The sequence below is a fragment of the Schistocerca americana genome, chromosome 2 (assembly GCF_021461395.2).
Source record: "Schistocerca americana isolate TAMUIC-IGC-003095 chromosome 2, iqSchAmer2.1, whole genome shotgun sequence".
In the NCBI taxonomy this organism is placed as follows: Eukaryota; Metazoa; Arthropoda; class Insecta; order Orthoptera; family Acrididae; genus Schistocerca; species Schistocerca americana.
In genome coordinates this window covers 738,805,632-738,824,492 of record NC_060120.1, presented here as the reverse complement: position 1 = coordinate 738,824,492, position 18,861 = coordinate 738,805,632, and the positions used below count along the sequence as shown (strand labels likewise).

Sequence of the window (18,861 nt, the reverse complement as noted above, 5' to 3'; positions counted from 1 at the left end):
TGCTGCGTACGGGCCTCCGCAGCAGGTTCCTGGTTCATGTACCCATGCTGACTGCGGTTCATCAGCGACGAAGGCAGGAATTTGCGCGCCAGTAGTGCAACTGGACGTCCACTGGGTGGTGACAGGTGGGCTTTCCGGATGAATCACGTTTTATGCTCCACCGAACAGATGGCCGCTGGCGTTTACAGCCCTGTAACAATCATCGGAAGGGTCCAGGCCGGAGGAGGGAGCGTTAGGATCTGAGGAATGTTCGTCTCCGTGGCATTCCCTGGGTCATCTCGTCATTCTGGAAGGTCAATGGAATAACACAATATACATCTATCCTTGGGGGTCATATACACCCCTGTTTTTCCCTCGGTGTAATGGCATTTAGCAGCAGGACAATACAATGGGCCGCACAGCTTGCAGTGTACGAGCGTGGTTCGAGGAGCTCCAGGATGAGGTTACCGTTCTCCCCTGGTCACCTAACTTCCCGGATTTAAACCCAATCGAAAATCTGTGGTACCACCTCGATCAGGCTGTTCGTGCCATGGATCCTCACCCGGGTAACCTAAGGCAGCTGGCTACGGCACTGGGGTCGTCATGACTCCTCATTCCTGTTGTTACCTTCTAGTACCTCACTGACTCTCTTCCTGAACATCCGTACTGCAGAAGGTGGTTACTCAGGCTTTCGAGAGGTGGTCACATTAACGTCACTGGACATGTGTATATCAATCAACTAAGTTGGGTGATGCTGAGGGAATTAGATTAGGAAATGAGACACTTAAAGTAGTAAATGAGTTTTGCTATTTGGGGAGCAAAATAACTGATGATGGTCAAAGTAGAGATGATATAAAATGTAGTCTGGCAATGGCAAGGAAAGCGTTTCTAAAGAAGAGAAATTTGTTAACATCGAGTATAGATTTAAGTGTCAGGAAGTCGTTTCTGAAAGTATTTGTATGGAGTGTAGCCATGCATGGAAGTGAAACATGGGCGATAAATAGTTTGGACAAGAAGAGAATAGAAGCTTTCGAAATGTGGTGCTACAGAAGAATGCTGAAGATTAGATGGGTAGACCACATAACTAATGAGGAGATATTGAATAGAATTGGGGAGAAGAGGAGTTTGTGGCACAACTTGACAAGAAGAAGGGACAGGTTGGTAGGACATGTTCTGAGGCGTCAGGGGATCACAGATTTAGCACTGGAGGGCACCATGGAGGGTAAAAATCGTAGAGGGAGACCAAGAGACGAATACACTAAGCAGATTCAGAAGGATGTAGGTTGCAGTAGGTACTGGGAGATAAAGAAGCTTGCACAGGATAGAGAAGCATAGAGAGCTGCATCAAACCAGTCTCAGGACTGAACACCACAACAACAACAACAACAACAACAACAACAACTAAGCCTTTCTATTACGTATTTGTGACCTTTGCTAACGAACTCGAAAATAGAGTTAATTTACGATAAATACAGGTGTACACCTAGATCTACATACATACTTACTCCGCAAGCCACCATACGGTGCGTGGCGGATGGTATCCTGTACCACTACTTGTCGTCTGCTCCAGACGCAGATAGAGAGGGCGGAAAAGTCTATGTACCTCCTATGAGCGCTAATTTCTCGTTTCTTACCATTATTGTCCTTACGCACAACGTATGTTGGCGGCAGTACGATCGTTCTGCAGTCAGCTTCAAATGCCAGGTCTCTAAATTTTCTCAAGGATATTCCTCGAAAAGAACGTCGGCTTCTCTTCAGGGATTCCCATTTGCGTTCCTGAAGCATCTCCGAAGTACCAGCGTGCTGTTCGAACCTACCGGTAACAAACCTAGCAGCCCGCCTCTGAACTGCTTCGATGTCTTCCTTTACTCCGACCTGGTGCGGATCGCAAATACTCGAGCAGTATGAAACTTCCTGACAGATTAAAACTGTGTGCCGGACCGAGACTCGAACTCGGGACCTTTGCCTTTCGCGGGCAAGTGCTCTACCATCTGAGCTACGCAAGCACGACTCAGGACCCCTCCTCACAGCTTCAATTCTGCCCGTGAGTCGTGCTTGGCTCAGATGGTAGAGCATTTGCCCCCGAAAGGCAAAGGTCCCGTGTTCGAGTCTCGGTCCGGCATACAGTTTCAATCTGTCAGGATGTTTCATATCAGCGCACACTCCGCTGCAGAGTGAAAATCTCATTCTGGACTCGAGCAGTACTCAACGATGGGTCCCACTAGTGTCCTATATGCGGTCTCCTTTACAGAAGAACCACACTTTCCTAAAATTCTCACAATGAACCGAAGTCGACCATTCACCTTCCCTACCGCAATCCCCACATGCTCGTTCCATTTCGCCTATTCGAAAATATTTTCTGGCTAAAATACCTGCTGTAGGTTCGGCTTGCGATGCTACCACGCCCAAAGAGAGAGCAATATCTTCAGGTAAATTACAGTTTATCTGGAGATAAGGACGAGGTTGTACTTAGCAGCAAGATCAAGAGTCACCAAAAATAGTATTCCATGGCTTAATCTGATTCTTTCTTTAATATCATTCTGTTGAGGCTAATTAAATATTTTAAGTAATAACGACCAGCCCTTCAGTTACGAACTTGACGTATGTACCAGACTACATTACAAATACTTTTTCGACCTGTTTCGGAAGTGGCCCATTAATAGACTGTTACAAAACATCACAAATTACATGATACATTAGGCATAAATCTACTCAGATTCATAGACAGCCAGGGTTACAAACCAGAAACAAATATGATACAGTGTGTCGTGTCAGGTGAAATCGGTATTTAACTGCAAGCGCCCCACCGTTACAAGCCAAGTTACCTGTACATACCACTGCATAATTCTAGCGGCGCGGCCGGCCGCGGTGGTCTCGCGGTTCTAGGCGCGCAGTCCGGAACCGTGCGACTGCTGCGGTCGCAGGTTCGAATCCTGCCTCGGGCATGGATGTGTGTGATGTCCTTAGGGTAGTTAGGTTTAAGTAGTTCTAAGTTCTAGGGGACTGATGACCACAGCTGTTAAGTCCCATAGTGCTCAGAGCCATTTTTTTTCTAGCGGCGCTGGGACCGCGCATTAAATCGCAAGAGACCAATTGCTAAAACATGTGCAATGACATAAAATAACAATAAACCATACTAAAGGGGATTTCTTTTTGAGGAAAACTAGGAATATCATTACTCACCACGTTGTGCTGTAGAGAATCATTGGCATCTAAGAGGCGAAATAACAAAAAAAGAGTTAATGTCGGTAGGTATTTACAACAGCTTCATGATTTAAATCGCCCTCATTTACGCGGCTTCCTCGAACTCTCTGCATTTCAAGAGGTAAAAAAAATAACCAAAGGATGGACGCTCGTATCCTAAAGTACTCCAGCCGTTGGCGCTCGTTCTGAAGAGCTGTGTCAACAACACAGCGATCGCGTGGCCAGCAGTTAACGGGCCCTCGCGGTGAGCAAACGCTTCCGAAGCACGAACCAGGCAACGGCTATCGCGATCAGCAAATTACGCATGTTTAGCGCTCTCCACTGCTTTCAAGAGATCGAGAGGCGGCAACATGAACTTGCAGAAGCCTTAACTTCACGGCCCTCCTCCGACTTTTTTAATCTGCCTTACCCTCATTTTATAAGCTCCTTGCTTCTGAGGAGGAGGAGATTAGTGTTTAACGTCCCGTCGAGAACTAGGTCATTAGAGACGGAGCACAGGCTCGGATTTGGGAAGGATGGGGAAGGAAATCGACCGTGCCCTTTCGAAGGAACCATCCCGGAATTTGCCTGAAGTGATCTAGGGAAATCACGGAAAAACTAAATCAGGATGGCCGGACGCGGGATTGAACCGTCGTCCTCCCGAATGCGAGTCCAGTGTGCTAACCACTGCGCCACCTCGCTCGGTCCTACTTCTGAGATGGGTTACATCTTTTCCTGGGAGGCGTCAAAGCAACATTGTAACCAAAATTCTTACTCCTGTTACCAAGAAAAAACAAAGTTTGTGAACATTAATATTACAACAAGCAATTCATTTAGCTTGCACTAAAATTCGTTATCACTCATACCCAAATCGTAACGGCAAATGCTATCTTAAAATGCATCTCTATGGGTCATGTCAGCTAGCTATGTTAACTAAGATAACTTTTAAATAAGTATTCACTTAAAAACGAAACTACCTTATTTCGTGTTAGTGTGCTGAAATTTGTCAGATTCATAGTAACAATCACTGCAGAAGAGCACATTTATGGTCGAAAGGGGTAAAAATACGAGAGTAGTAGATTTGTTTTGTAACTCAGTCAGTCGTTCGCAATATACAAGCAGACTTTCACGTCCAGTGTTTACTCCCTTAATTTTTTAAAGCAACACAGGATGATCTGCAGCACCAATTATTTACTATGTCAGTCTGGAACCACTACGGTCGGAGGTTCGAATCCTGCCTCGGGCATGGATGTGTGTGATGTCCTTAGGTTAGTTAGGTTTAAGTAGTTCTAAGTTCTAGGGGACTGATGACCTCAGATGTTAAGTCCCATAGTGCTCAGAGCCATTTGAACCATTTATTTACTATGTCTCGGCATCCGCCACACGCAGTCTCCGAAACTGCCATTTGTCCAGGTCCACATGCAAAACGGCGAAGCAGGAAGGGCTAGAGGGCAAATGCAGTGCTGCAGGAGTCTATATAGCTAGGAGAAAGATAGATACAACCTATAACAAAATTAAAGATGCCCTTGGAGAAAAGAAAAGCGGCTGTACGAAAATCAAGAGCTGAGATGGGAAACCAGTACTAAGCAAAGAAGGAAAAGCTGAAGGGCGCAAGGAATATATAGAGCGCCTGTGCAATGGAAATTAACTTGAAGGCACTATTATAGAAAGGGAAGAAGAAGTAGGCGAAGAAAAGACGAGAGCGATGATACTGCGAGAAGAATTTGACAGAGCACTGAAGGTCCTAAGTCGGAACAAGCTCCCAGAATAGACGATATTCTAACTACTGGTATCCTTGGGAGAGCCAGCCATGACGAAACTGTTATAACTGGTGCGTAATATGTCAGTGTGCAGTATGACACTAACAAAATGTGATCCTCCCAAAAGAAAAACAAACATTGGATACGCATCTTTTTGTTCTCCTCTCCTCCATCTGTTAACCTAGCGTAGTAACTCTTCCAGGCCAATGAAAAATACTCAGTTCTTCGAACAAGGCTTTAGCAAAGAAAACCTCTTTCGGTTGTGAATTGCATTTCTTCATGGTTCTTCCAATAAATGAGACTCTGACATCTGCTGTCTCCAAGGCTACATTATGTCATCGAAAATGATTTCATAAACCCTATTGATGGTCATCTTTAGTTTGGAGTCTGGGTGCTCAGTTTATTGGTATTCAGGTGGCGTGTTCTTAAATATTAATGAAGACAATCTCCTTGCGCTAGTCACCAGAAAAAGGGCAGTGAATACCGAGGTACCTGCTGTGCCAAGGACCAAGTCCCATGAAGCTGATGTACTCGTCGCATGGCGTTGACCAGTTCACTGTACCTCAACGGTAATAACAGTAACAAAGCGACAGGCAGATTACTGTGGGTGACAGTTGTTTCAGATTTGTGGCAACCTGATCAGTACATTCGTTAGTCGCAGCGTTAACCGCCTTCCCAATTGAAATCTGCTGGCACCTCATTTGGAACCCTTCATACCATCGGATTTAAGTCATCTCAGTTGAGAGTATAATCTACATGTAGTTTACAACGCAGAGGAGGGCAGCAAACCGAAATCAGTTACAGTCTACTGAACCGTAGTTCGTGCTTCACTGATAGGAGCAGATGTTTGCGAACTTGCGGATTCTCCAGTTGATGGAATTGGAAACCCCGTTCAGCAAGCGCTGGGCCCGCCGATGTGACCAGCGGCCGTGTTTTCGAGTGCGCCGTGCGGAAGGAGCGGCTGGTTACGCCACTGCTAATGACGCCGGAGGCTAAGGACTGAGGCCTCGCCGAGCTTAGCGCTGAATTAGCGACGAGGTGCTCGCCCTGTTGCCAACTCCGCCAACGAGCCGTGGGCGCATCCCCTGACAGGGAGGACGCACACAACCCGAAGCTGGTCAGCGAGTCTTGTGCAGTACCGCCTCGAGATGGCTGAAAGGTTGCAAGACAGTGACACGTCATACGGAACCAAGACCATCCATACGATTACTGCGAAGAGCTGTTTCTCGCCAGTAAAACACTGTTAACAACGCACGGGCGTATTACTGTACGTGGTTGACTGAATATTCAAAATATTCAAGAGTCGGAGAAAAGCAAGGAAATGATCTATTGATGCACAACCAGCACAAATTCGCCGGCCGGTGTGGCCGTGCGGTTCTAGGCGCCTCAGTCTGGAACCGCGTGACCGCTACGGTCGCAGATTCGAATCCTGCTTTGGGCATGAATGTGTGTGATGTCCTTAGGTTAGTTAGGTTTAAGTAGTTCCAAGTTCTAGGGGACTGATGACCACAGATGTTAAGTCTCATAGTGCTCAGAGCCATTTGAACCATTTTTTTTTTAGCACAAATTCAGAAAAAATTGTTCTTGTCGATCACAACTGGATAATTATTCGCACGGAGCAATGGCTTCTATAACTGGGGATATCAAGTTGTTTCCATATTTCGAGGATTCCAGGCCGCATTTGGCACCGATCCCCGTAAGCAGTTTTTAATCAAATTTCCCTGTCTCAAGGATAGCAGTTCGTAGTAACAGATAAGAATTTAGCTAGTGAAACTTATATCTAAGATGCTCGAAGAAAGGCTTACGGGGCCTCTGTTCTTCATCTACATAAACGATTTTGGAGGCAATATGAACAAACCTTGTAGAGTGCCGTCGTTTACTGTCCAGTAAAGTCATCACAAGATAAAAGAATTACAAAATTATTTAGATAAAATATCGGCATGGCTCGAAATCTGAACAATGAAAAGTGTGAGGTACTCCACATGGGAACTAAAAAAGAATCTCCATTAAATTACGGTTACACGATAAAACTCACAAATTTAAAGTCTTTCTATACCTAGGGATGACAATTACAAACAATTTAAATTGGCACAATCGTTCAGAACTCTGAATCACAGACTGCCTTTTATTGACAGAACACGTAGAACGTGCTAAAGATCTAGTAAATAGACTGTTGCACTACGCTTGCCATTCCTCTTCCGGAGTATTTCTGCACGTTATGGGATCCATAACGGAGTACCACTGTGCGTACATCGGAGAAATTCAGTGAAGGGCAGCTTGATTTTGTATAAGGGACACACAAATGAAAACGAGACAGACGGAAAGAGCGTAAGTAAACTGTTCCATCATTTCAAAAGTAATCACAATAACTGTTACAACATTTATCCCATTGTGAGACAATACGGTCAATGCCTTCACGGCAACATGTTTACATTTGCTTACAGAACCATGATAGTGCTCAGGCCTGCTCTAGTCCGAAGAAAATCACCGGCCACAAATGTCTTTCTTCAAAGCTCAAGAAATGTGGAAGTTGCGTGGGAGGAGACCAGGATTGTATGGAGGATGTGTAAGGGCAACATGTGGACCAGCCCGCATTTTTCCATTACGCTGCCGAAGTTTCGCTGGGAAGCCCTCACACATCCTCCATATAGTCCTGATCTCTCGCCATGCGATTTCCATATTTTTGAGCCCTGAAGGAAGACACTCATGGGCGTTGATTGATTCACACAAAGAAGTGTACCACTGGCGACAATCATGGTTGCGTAGGCAAACGGAAACATGTTACCATGAAGGCACTCACCGTCTTATGTCAAAGTGAGATAAATGTATTAGCAGTTATGGCAATTACTTTTGAAATGATGAACAGTTTACTTACTTTTTTCCATCTATCTCCTTTTCATTTGATGCTTCAGAAGCAAGAGGGTTCCAGTATCCTAGTGAGGCACGAAGATAGCAGTTGTCATTTGTGAGGTTGTATTCAAACAAGCAAGTCGCAAGGACGGTCTGTTTGATCCAAAATGAATGGACTTTCGGTCGTTTTTCTGCAGATGCCAATGCCTTTCCACTTATCATCCACAGATTGTGGATACGCTACAGGGAGACAGATCAGTACACAAGGCGTGTTGGTCAAGTTCGCCGACGCATTATAACTCCACGTGAAGACCGATATATGGCCATCTCTGCGTTGCGACGTCGTACGGATACCGCCACAGCACTGCAAGACGATCTCATAAGGGCCACTGGAGCTGCTGTGTCCGATCAGGCTGTACTGAACAGGTTGCGAAGAAGGCCCTTACGACCCAGACGCCCAGTTCGAGTACACCGCTTAACACGATGACATATTGCAGCTCACCTTCAGTTTTGCCGTTCCCATGTCAACTGTCAATTTCGTGGCTAGCGAAACGTGTTATTTACAGGCGAGTTCAGATATCCTCTGAAGCAAGGTGATTGCCGTATTTGTTTGTTGAAGACCCGTGTGAGTGGTACCTGCCAAATGTTGTGCAGGAAATCTAAAGATTTCCAGGATACAGTGATGTTGTTGGGAGGCTTCAGCATCGACAGCCATTCGAATCTTGTCGTTGTCCACTGTCGCATTACCGCCAGACAGTACATCGAACAGATCCTGTTGGACCAGGTGGTAACTGCTGCATACGGTGGTGGCCCTGAATTCCAGTGCATATGTGGCGGGCGTCAGCAGGGATGTCTTACGAAGTCTGGACATTGAAGTAATGGAGTGGCCGCCTGTGAGTCCCAACTTAAACCCCACCGTGAGTATGTGGGCAATTATTGCTCAATGGAGTATGGCAGACGCCCAAAGTAACGTTCCCCTAATCCTTTTGAGCAGTGTATTATGACTCTAATCTACGTAGGTAGAAATGATCATCGTGATAAAAAAAAGACAAATCAGAGTTCGCACGGGAAGGTTTGGGTATTCATTTCTTCCATTTGCTATTCGAGATCGAAACGATAGAGAAATTCTCTGCATCCTCTGCCAAAGACTTGTGTGAACTGCAGAGTAATCATGCAGATGCAACAACCACCCCTATTAACAATCTTGCTTAGTAAAGCATTGTGGAGTTCAAACCAACTTCTGGTTTTCAGAGCAGCTTGATCTTTGCGGCGCCGGCATGGGGCATGCCTCGACTCACTGCTCATGTTGCTTCGCCGCGAGCCAGTCGCAGTTCGGCGTTAAATGGATGGATATTATTTCTTCAGTCATGCTTCATTCTCCTGTCTTCGTTAGAATGAAGCTTGCCCCCTCTCCCCTCCGCCGAGATTATCACAGTGTACTTGCAGCAATAAAATAAAAAGAGTTTAAAATCTACCGGTCCCGTCTTACGAGGGTTACTTGATGTTTAATTCCGTTTTACAAGAACTACTTCCTGATCAAAATCGACTATTCGTCATGGGTGCGCATCACATACTTGCGTATAAATCAGCAACCAACCTCATCGTGGCGTCAATGATCAGTTAATTGCACCGAATGTAGGGTTCTAAAATTCCGAATATGCTGCAGATTGTGCATGTGCAGAATATGGCAACTTAGTCTATACTCGCCGCGCTCACTCGTATTAACGGATTTTGTGCTTTTGTGTCTACTCAGTCTTAATCTTATTGTTTGCTTTAGTTTTCGTGACATGTCGTGGAGATTGCATAAGTATTTGATCCTTTCCTATTAGTATTGCCCACAAGAGAAAACATTTGAAACCCTTCAGTTATTATGGTTTTACTGTAGAGAGACGAAGAAACACCAATACCACGCATAAATAAAAACGTAAATAGATAAATTTTAATGAAAATTGTTTCAGTGTTGGAAAAATAATAACTAATTAAATGAGAAAATTTTCGATGGTATTTGGCCTTTACAAAGAGCAAGAGATGAAAGACAGAGGAGAAAGGCGCTATTTACTGTCGTCTAAATATTATTTGATATACAGTTTACGAAAAAACGACACACCAAGAAGAAATTATCCTAATAAGAAGGAAATTGGTGGACGTGACGTACAAGTGCAGACATACAGATGATTACAATTACAGAAAAATTGCATGATTTGTTCAAGAGAAAAAGCTTCACAAATTGAGAAAGCCAGTAACGCGTTGGTTCACCTCTGGCTCTTATGCAAGCAGTTATATGACTTGGAATTGCTTGATAGAGTTTTTGGATATCCTCCTGAGGGATACCGTGCCAAATTATGTCCAACTGGCGCGTTAGATCGCCAAGATCCCGGGGTGGTTGGAAGGCACTGCCCGTAAGGCTCCAAACGTTCTCAGTTGAGGAGAGATCCGGCGACGTTGCTGGCCCCGGTAGGGTTTGGCAAGCACGAAGACAAGCAGTACGAACTCTCGCCGTGTGCGAACAGACATTAAGCCCAGGATTGCTTGCCACAAAGGGCAACAAAACAGGGCGTAGAACATCGTCAACGCACCGCTGTGCTGTAAGGGTGCGGGTGACAACCAAAGCGATTCTGCTACGAAAAGAAATGGGACCCCAGACCGTCTCTCCTGGTCGTAGGCCGTATGGGGGGCGACAATCAGGTTCATATCCCACTGCTGTCCTTAGCGACTCCAGACACTTCGGCCTGGAATCTCATTGACTGGACTAGAATTGTCTTCAGTGATGAGTCCCGCTTCGATCTGAGCCCTGACGACAAGCCCCTGATTTTAACGATCTAACGTGCCGACTGAACAGAATTTGGCTCGATATTCCTCAGAAAGACATCCAGCATCTCTATCAGTCGATGCCAAGCCGAATCTGCTTGCATAAGGACCAGACTTGGATCAGAGCGTTACTGACTTGATCAATTTGTGCAGCTCTTTCTCTTGAATAAACCATCTAATTTTTCTGAAATTGTAGTCATTGGTTTATCTGTACATGGACGTCACATCTATCGATTTCCGTCCCATTCGGATACTTCCTTCTTGGTGCGTCGATTTTTGTCTTAGAATGTATGTGTGTGTGACCAGTGTCGGTTGGTCACAGCCAGTGTGCTCCCTGCCGCCGTTGGATAAGCAGCTGCCAGCAGCAAATCGTATACTCCTAGCTCACTTATTTGTTACATAGTGTTTCCCTTGCATTATCTAGGCACAGACTCGTGTTTCAGTAACTGTTGTTCAACATCAATTAGAATGGACAGGGACTGTGATTGCTGTGTTTGGATGAGGGCTGAGTTGGCATCCCTTTGCTCACAGCTGCAGGCGGCACTGACTTCCGTCGCGCAGCTTGAGGCTGTTGCCAATGGGCACCACTGTGGGGAGCCGGACTTGGGTATCACGGGGATGTCAACCTCGTCCCGTCTGTCCCCAGATCGGTGTGCCATTGTGGTTGCCCCGGTTGCTGCCCGCAGTGGGGCTGAGCCTTCGCCTGTGGTTGATTGGGAGGTCGTTCCAAGGCGTGGCAGGCAGCGAAAGACGTCCCCAGAGGCTGATCAGAAAGCCTCCCCGGTGTGTCTGACAAACAGGTTTCAGGTACTGTCTCTGGCTGAGCCAGATGCAGATGCCTGCCCGGTTTCAGAGGATGATTCTCAGCCTTCAAGGTCCGGGCAGTCGGAGAGGGTGGGCTTATTGGTAGTTGGGAGCTCCAATGTTAGGCGCGTAATAGGGCCCCTTAGGGATATGGCGGCTAAGGAGGGGAAGAAATCCAGTGTGCACTCCGTGTGCATTCCGGGTGGAATCATTCCTGATGTGGAAAGGGTCCTTCCGGATGCCATGAAGAGCACAAGGTGCAGTCAGCTGCAGGTGGTGGCACATGTCGGCACTAATGACGTATGTCGCTTTGGATCTGAGGAAATTCTCTCTGGATTCCAGCGGCTATCTGATTTGGTGAAGGCTGCCGGTCTTGCTTACGAGATGAAGGCAGAGTTCACCATCTGCAGCATCGTTGACAGAACCAACTGTGGTGCAGAGCCGGGTGGAGGGTCTGAATCAGAAGCTGAGACGGTTTTGCGACCGTGTTGGCTGCAGATTCCTTGACTTGCGCCATAGGGTGGTGGGGTTTCGGGTTCCGCTCAATAGGTCAGGAGTTCACTACACTCAGCTGGCGGCTACACGGGTAGCGGAGGCTGTGTGGCGTGGACTGGGCGAGTTTTTACGTTAGAAGGCCTCGGGAAAGTACGGGGTGGGCTGCAATCTCAAAGGGTGCATGGCAAATACAGGACGTGCTTGGATCAAGGAACAGTCGGAATTGTAGTTGTAAATTGTTGTAGTTGAGCTGGGAAAGTCCCTGAGCTTCAAGCGCTAATAGAAAGCACAGAAGCGGAAATCGTTATAGGTACAGAAAGCTGGCTAAAGCCTGAAATAAGTTCTGCAGCAATTTTTACGAAGTCTCAGACGGTGTTCAGGAAAGATAGATTTGGCAGAATTGGTGGTGGAGTGTTTGTGTCTGTCAGTAGTGGTTTATCTTGTAGTGAAGTCGAAGTAGATACTCCGAGCGAATTGGTATGGGTGGAGGTTATACTTAACAGCCGATCTAAGTTAATAATTGGCTCCTTCTAGCGACCCCCAGACTCCGATGATATAGTTGCTGAACAGTTCAGAGAAAATTTGAGTCTCGTAACAAATAAATACCCCACTCATACGGTTATAGTTGGTAGGGACTTCAACCTTCCCTCGATATGTTGGCAAAAATACTTGTTCAAAACGGGTGGTAGGCAGAAAACATCTTCCGAGACTGTTCTAAATGCTTTCTCCGAAAATTATTTCGAGCAGTTAGTCCACGAACCCACGCGAATTGTAAATGGTTGCGAAAACACACTTGACCTCTTAGCCACAAACAATCCAGAGCTAATAGAGAGCATCATGACTGATACAGGGATTAGTGATCACAAGGTCGTTGTAGCTAGGCTCAATACTGTTTCTTCCAAATCCATCAGTAACAAACGCAAAATAATTTTATTTAAAAAAGCGGATAAAGTGTCACTAGAAGCCTTCCTAAGAGACAATCTCCATTCCTTCCGAACTGACTATGCAAATGTAGACGAGATGTGGCTCAAATTCAAAGATGTAGTAGCAACAGCAACTGAGAGATTCATGCCTCATAAATTGGTAAGAGATGGAACTGATACCCCATGGTACACAAAACAGGTCCGAACGCTGTTGCAGAGGCAACGGAAAAAGCATGCGAGGTTCAGAAGAACGCGAACTCCCGAAGATTGGCTAAAATTTACAGACGTGCGAAATTTGGCACGGACTTCAATGCGAGATGCCCTTAATAGGTTCCACAATGAAACATTGTCTCGAAATGTGGTAGAAAATCCGAAGAAATTCTGGTCGTATGTAAAGTACACAGCGACAAGACGCAGTCAATACCTTCGCTGCGCAGTGCCGATTGTACTGTTACCGACGACTGTGCCGCTAAAGCGGAGTTATTGAGCGCAGTTTTCCGAAATTCCTTCACCAGGAAAGACGAATGAAATATTCCAGAATTTGAAACACGAACAGCTGCTAGCATGAGTTTCTCAGAAGTAGATACCTTAGGGGTTGCGAAGCAACTCAAATCGCTTGATACGGGCAAGTCTTCAGGTCCAGATTGTAATCCGATTAGGTTCCTTTCAGATTACGCTGATACAATAGCTCCCTACTTAGCAATCATATACAACCGCTCGCTCACCGAAAGATCTGTACCTACAGATTGGAAAATTGCGCAGGTCGTACCAGTGTTTAAGAAGGGTAGTAGGAGTAATCCATCGAACTACACACCTATATCATTGACGTCGGTTTGCAGTAGGGTTTTGGAGCATGTACTGTATTCAAAAATTATGAATCACCTCGAAGGGAACGATCTATTGATACGTAATCTGCATGGTTTCAGAAAACATCGTTCTTGTGCAACGCAGCTAGCTCTTTATTCGCACGAAGTAATGGCCGCTATCGACAGGGGATCTCAAGTTGATTCCGTATTTCTAGATTTCCGGAAAGCTTTTGACACCGTTCCTCACAAGCGACTTCTAATCAAGCTGCGGGCCTATGGGGTATCGTCTCAGTTGTGCGACTGGATTCGTGATTTCCTGTCAGGAAGGTCGCAGTTCATAGTAATAGACGGCAAATCATCGAGTAAAACTGAAGTGATATCAGTCGATTGAGGTAACAAACTTACTCGTATAAAAGGTTCTTTAGCGAATGCCGAAACCTGAGATCCCTTTCACACAGTCATCGCATTGCGATAACAGTTCTCTGGCATCTAACTGGGGAAAATCTACGATCTACAGGAGAAACTGCTAAAACTGGAAGAAAGGACCAGCAGCTAAATAATTAAGTGATGCACCATTAAGATACACGTTGAGAGATGCGGTGCATTTTCAGACAGATTGAGCTACACCGATCTGATGAAGTAAGTCTCAAGGCAAGTGTCTTAGCACAATGAGGAACCTCATGAAGCTGGAATTTTGTCACTAACTAGCTAAAACGACGATGGAGACACTCACGATATTAATTAATGTCTACGGAGCAGAAACTGCGAGTGGAATAACGTGTTTCTGAGTGGTTCACATGGCTTTCCGCTGCAGCAAAACATTTGAATATGCGCTACATAAGAGTAGGTTAGGTTAGTGTTGTTTTAACGTCCCGTGGACAACGAGGTCATTAGAGACGGAGCGCAAGCTCGGGTTAGTGAAGGATGGGGAAGGAAATCGGCCGTGCCCTTTCAAAGGAACCATCCCGGCATTTGCCTGAAACGATTTAGGGAAATCACGGAAAACCTAAATCAGGATGGCTGGAGACGGGATTGAACCGTCGTCCTCCCGAATGCGAGTCCAGTGTGCTAACCACTGGGCCACCTCGCGCGGTACATAAGAGTAGGTCGTCAACAAGTATACGATACAACACACAACAAGAGCGACGGATAGTGGCACGAAACGGGTGACTTGTCTCTGAAACTGATACCAGAGAAATTCGGGGTAGCTAGAAACAACGCAAAGTTATCAAAAGATTTGAGTAAGAAGAAGATCTTATCACGATTTATTCTGCACAGCCGGCCGGGGTGGCCGAGCGGTTCTAGGCGCTACAGTCTGGAACCGCGCGACCGCTACAATCGCAGGTTCGAATCCTGCCTCGGACATGGATGTGTGTGATGTCTTTAGGTTAGTTAGGTTGAAGTAGTTCTAAGTTATAGGGAGCTGATGACCTTAGAAGTTAAGTCCCATAGTCCTCAGAGCCATTTCAACCATTTCTTTTTTTTTTATTCTGCACAAATTGAGTGATGAACAGAAGTTGACGTGGACGTAAACCGTTGGACATTTTTTCGAAATGTGAGATTGAGCGCCATCATTTTTGAAAACCATAGTCGTAGGACATGAAACATACTTTCACACGTTCGATCCTCGTCGGAGTAGGCAATCATCCTAGTCGCAAAAGATATCCGTCTCCATGATATTTCGACAAACATGCAAAAATGTGTGACGAGAATACTTGGACTGACTACAAAAGGAGGCGCCTTCGTTGAAAATTTCCAGCAGATAAACATTGCCAAAGGACATTATTTAGGAGACAAATAGAGGCATTTAGTTTGCGTTCCCTATTTTCACTGTTTTATCACTGTTTATGGAACATTTTAGGAGCTCCTTGTACAACAGCTCATTTTCAGCGGGAAATGATACGTGAAAATGTATAGTAAAGAGAGAGGCTAAAAAGGAACTTTTTTTCGAACCCATAACTGCTAATTTTAAGAGCTTTTTTTTTTGTTGTGATGTCTTCTGCACATTGTCTCCTGAGAAAAATATAATGCGGCATGGAATCGTGTAAACCTGAGACACTTCTACAGAAGCCTACAGAAGCCTCAGTAACAGTGCAATCCACTTCCATGCAAAGAAAGAGTGTTTAATTACTTGATAATCATGCTTCAGAAAATGGTTCAAATGGCTCTGAGCACTATGGGACTAAACATCTGAGGTCATCAGTCCCCTAGAACTTAGAAATACTTAAACCTAACTAACCTAAGGACATCACACACATCCATGCTCGAGGCGGGATTCGAACCTGCGACCGTAGCGGTCGCGCGGTTCCAGACTGAAGCGGCTAGAACCGCTCGGGCTCACCGGCCGACACACATGTTTCCAATCATGGATCAATATATTATATTTAATTGCGATTCCAATGATAGAGATCATGAGCTTACTGCACAGTCAAATGGCATGTCGATAAACTTAATCGCCAAATTCATACATCAACATCAATTTTCCTTAGCCATCTGTACCCAGTGGTGTGTTGTCCAGGTAAAGGACCACCAGATGGGAGGGTGTGTCACTTTTAATATCCGCCGATCATTAATTAAGAAAGCCACGTGATGGCGTAAATGAGCAACGTTCGGAATGGTCGCGTTCAAATTTGTGCTGCAGAAACGCCGTCGCGGATGTACACACTATTCCCGCGCGGTCGCGCTTTACCTGCCTGACGCTCTCCGAACCCATTCGGATGTTATCTAGAAAATTTTGCTTATTTCCACGTCCCCTCGCATACTCGGGCCTTACAATCAGTTTGTTTATCTCCATTCTGTATACTCCGTGATCCATTGTTCTGTGCATCGTTGATGTGAGTATAATCGTACAGGACTGCTTTAGTAATGCGTCGGGACCATTCCACAGACATCACAAACCTCCTGCTCTCCTTGCAGCAAGAGGTCTATGACAGGCAGTGGTCTGTGCCGAAGCGTGTCAGGGGGAACGTGTCACGCTTCAGAGATTGCAAAGAGCGGCTCCACGGCTCAGCGGTCCGCCCGACCGGCTCAAGTTCACATCGCTCTACTTGTAGTCACTCCACCTACCGCCTACAGACTACTAGCCCGCAGCGGGGCAGGGTCGTAGTAGGGAACCAACGCAAAACCTGTTCGGACCTTAGGCTGCGCCCTCCTAATCGAACTAATATCGTCGTCGTCGTCATCGTCTTCTTCACATATTGGGCTTGAACTGATACACCAACTTATATAGAGATCAGTCTTTTAACCATGTTTCCTCGTCTGGTGGATTGTATTTTTAGAAGACTGTCATCCACCGTCCTGTCGATGTGCCCTTTACAATTTTTCTGTGTCATTCTTTTTTTCTTTCATTTAGAGACATTAACATAATTCTTCTCTTATTCCCGTATTTCGCTTTTGATCTTATCTTGTGTATCTTGCAACATGTCTAAGACATCTTATTTCCACACTCCGAATTCCTTTATTTTAAAATCCAGGTTTCATTTCCGAACGTTACAGAAGGGATCGACAATATCTTGTAAAATTTCATAAATATCTCTTTCCTTACTTTCCGTAGTAAGGTTCACCTACATGTGCCATTAATAAAGTTAAATTTCTCTGTCATATGTTGATTGTCGTCTTCACGTGATTTATTTAAACATCTTAATATTCAAGTAAGAATACAGCAACAATCGAGACAATACAAGAAAAATAGTAGTTGGCATTCTATAAAGATCTATTGAGGAAGACGCAAATGCAGACAGAGAAGAAAATGCTGTAGTGGATAACATAGAGCAGGAAGGAGTGGTACAAGCATCAAACGAGATAAAAATATTCGCCGAACGCATTTCGCCGTGTCATCTTATAGATTTTCACATCTTCAGGAATACCAATTTGCTATAAATCTTATGGGTATTCTTAAAAGAATGTCCGTTTTGTATCTTGATGTTAACAGAGAGTATAACAGTTTCATCCTGACAATACTTTATTGGTTTCTGGGAGGCATGACTGATCTGTTCGATGAACTAAATTATTTTCGTCGTATAAAATTCATAAAATTCTGCAGTAAAGACTTTCTGTAGCCAAATTACAAATTACCTCACATTAAACATGTTTTGTCTTGTTTAGTACCATCTTGCTTTGATGACATATAAAGGGATGTCGAAAGAAGATCCGCAGAAAACCTCTTACTAATCTGAGCAAATGTCATACCTTATCACTGGACATGAACGACCGTTTTAATGTATCTTATTTCGGGCTCTACGAAATTGCTGAGATAATTCATCATGTCTTTTCATGTGATAATGGGAGTATAGTTCATTCCCATCTCGTTTTGAGGTGAATGTGGTGACATTTAGTGGTATTAGCTTTCTGAACAATTTATCACGAATTAAAAACGTTTCATCCCTTGTGGGGATCGAACCCACGACCTTTGGATTAGAAGTCCAACGCGCTATCCTCTGCGCCAAAGGGACGGCCTTTTCAATGTGATTCACTAGCCAACACAACGTCCCTGGAATGGCCTTCGCCCAGGAAGAGATTTATGTTGTGTTGCGACTGACAGGTGACGTAAGGATACAATTTCTTCTACGATGCAGATAAGCGCGTATTTCGCACGACTTCCAAGGCAGTGGCAGGATTAACTCTCATCACTGCTAACAACGAAGAGTAGGCAATACGTTTAAAACATATCTGTTCTTCCATAGGGACTGCAGTAGCTCGGTAGAAAGCAGATCACAGCTGGTTCGCTTTTATCTGCTGCTACAAAATTGGGTTTGATGGGCAGTGTGAGCATGGTTCACTGTGCTGTGTGGTTCTGCTGAATGTGAATACTTGGCTATATTTGAGTTCCTCCTCGCTAAGCGTCTGCAAACTAAGGCACACCACTAACTCTATTACAAGACAGCGTGACTCACAGGCGACACATATGGCGGCATTACTCATACCTCCTTGTCGCATAATAAGCGCGGTCCAGTTCATACTGACAACGTACATCAAGAACGTCCCCCATGTTGACAAGTTATCACACAACGTAAAGCATACTGTCACGATATAAAGCACCAGTAATGCGTGGCTAACTATAATGGAAACATTGCCAGCGGAAGTGGTCTTCACGATATTACAAAGTTTTTCCGCGTCAGATGGTTCAAATGGTCCTGAGCACTATGGGACTTAACATCTGAGGTCATCAGTCCCCTAGAACTTATAAATACTTAAACCTAACTAACATAAGGACATCACACACATCCATGCCCGAGGCAGGATTCGAAACTGCGA

The 18,861-nt window shown here is 45.1% G+C and overlaps 1 protein-coding gene and 1 non-coding gene across 4 annotated transcripts in view; both read right to left on the bottom strand.

Moving 5' to 3' along the window:
• The window catches only part of LOC124595978 (ras-like GTP-binding protein RhoL), a 353,938-nt gene that overhangs the window by 93,279 nt on the left and 241,798 nt on the right, over positions 1-18,861 (bottom strand). The window lies entirely within an intron of this gene.
• Positions 17,987-18,059, bottom strand: Trnar-ucu. The gene has a single exon. It is a non-coding gene; the product is annotated as a tRNA-Arg (tRNA).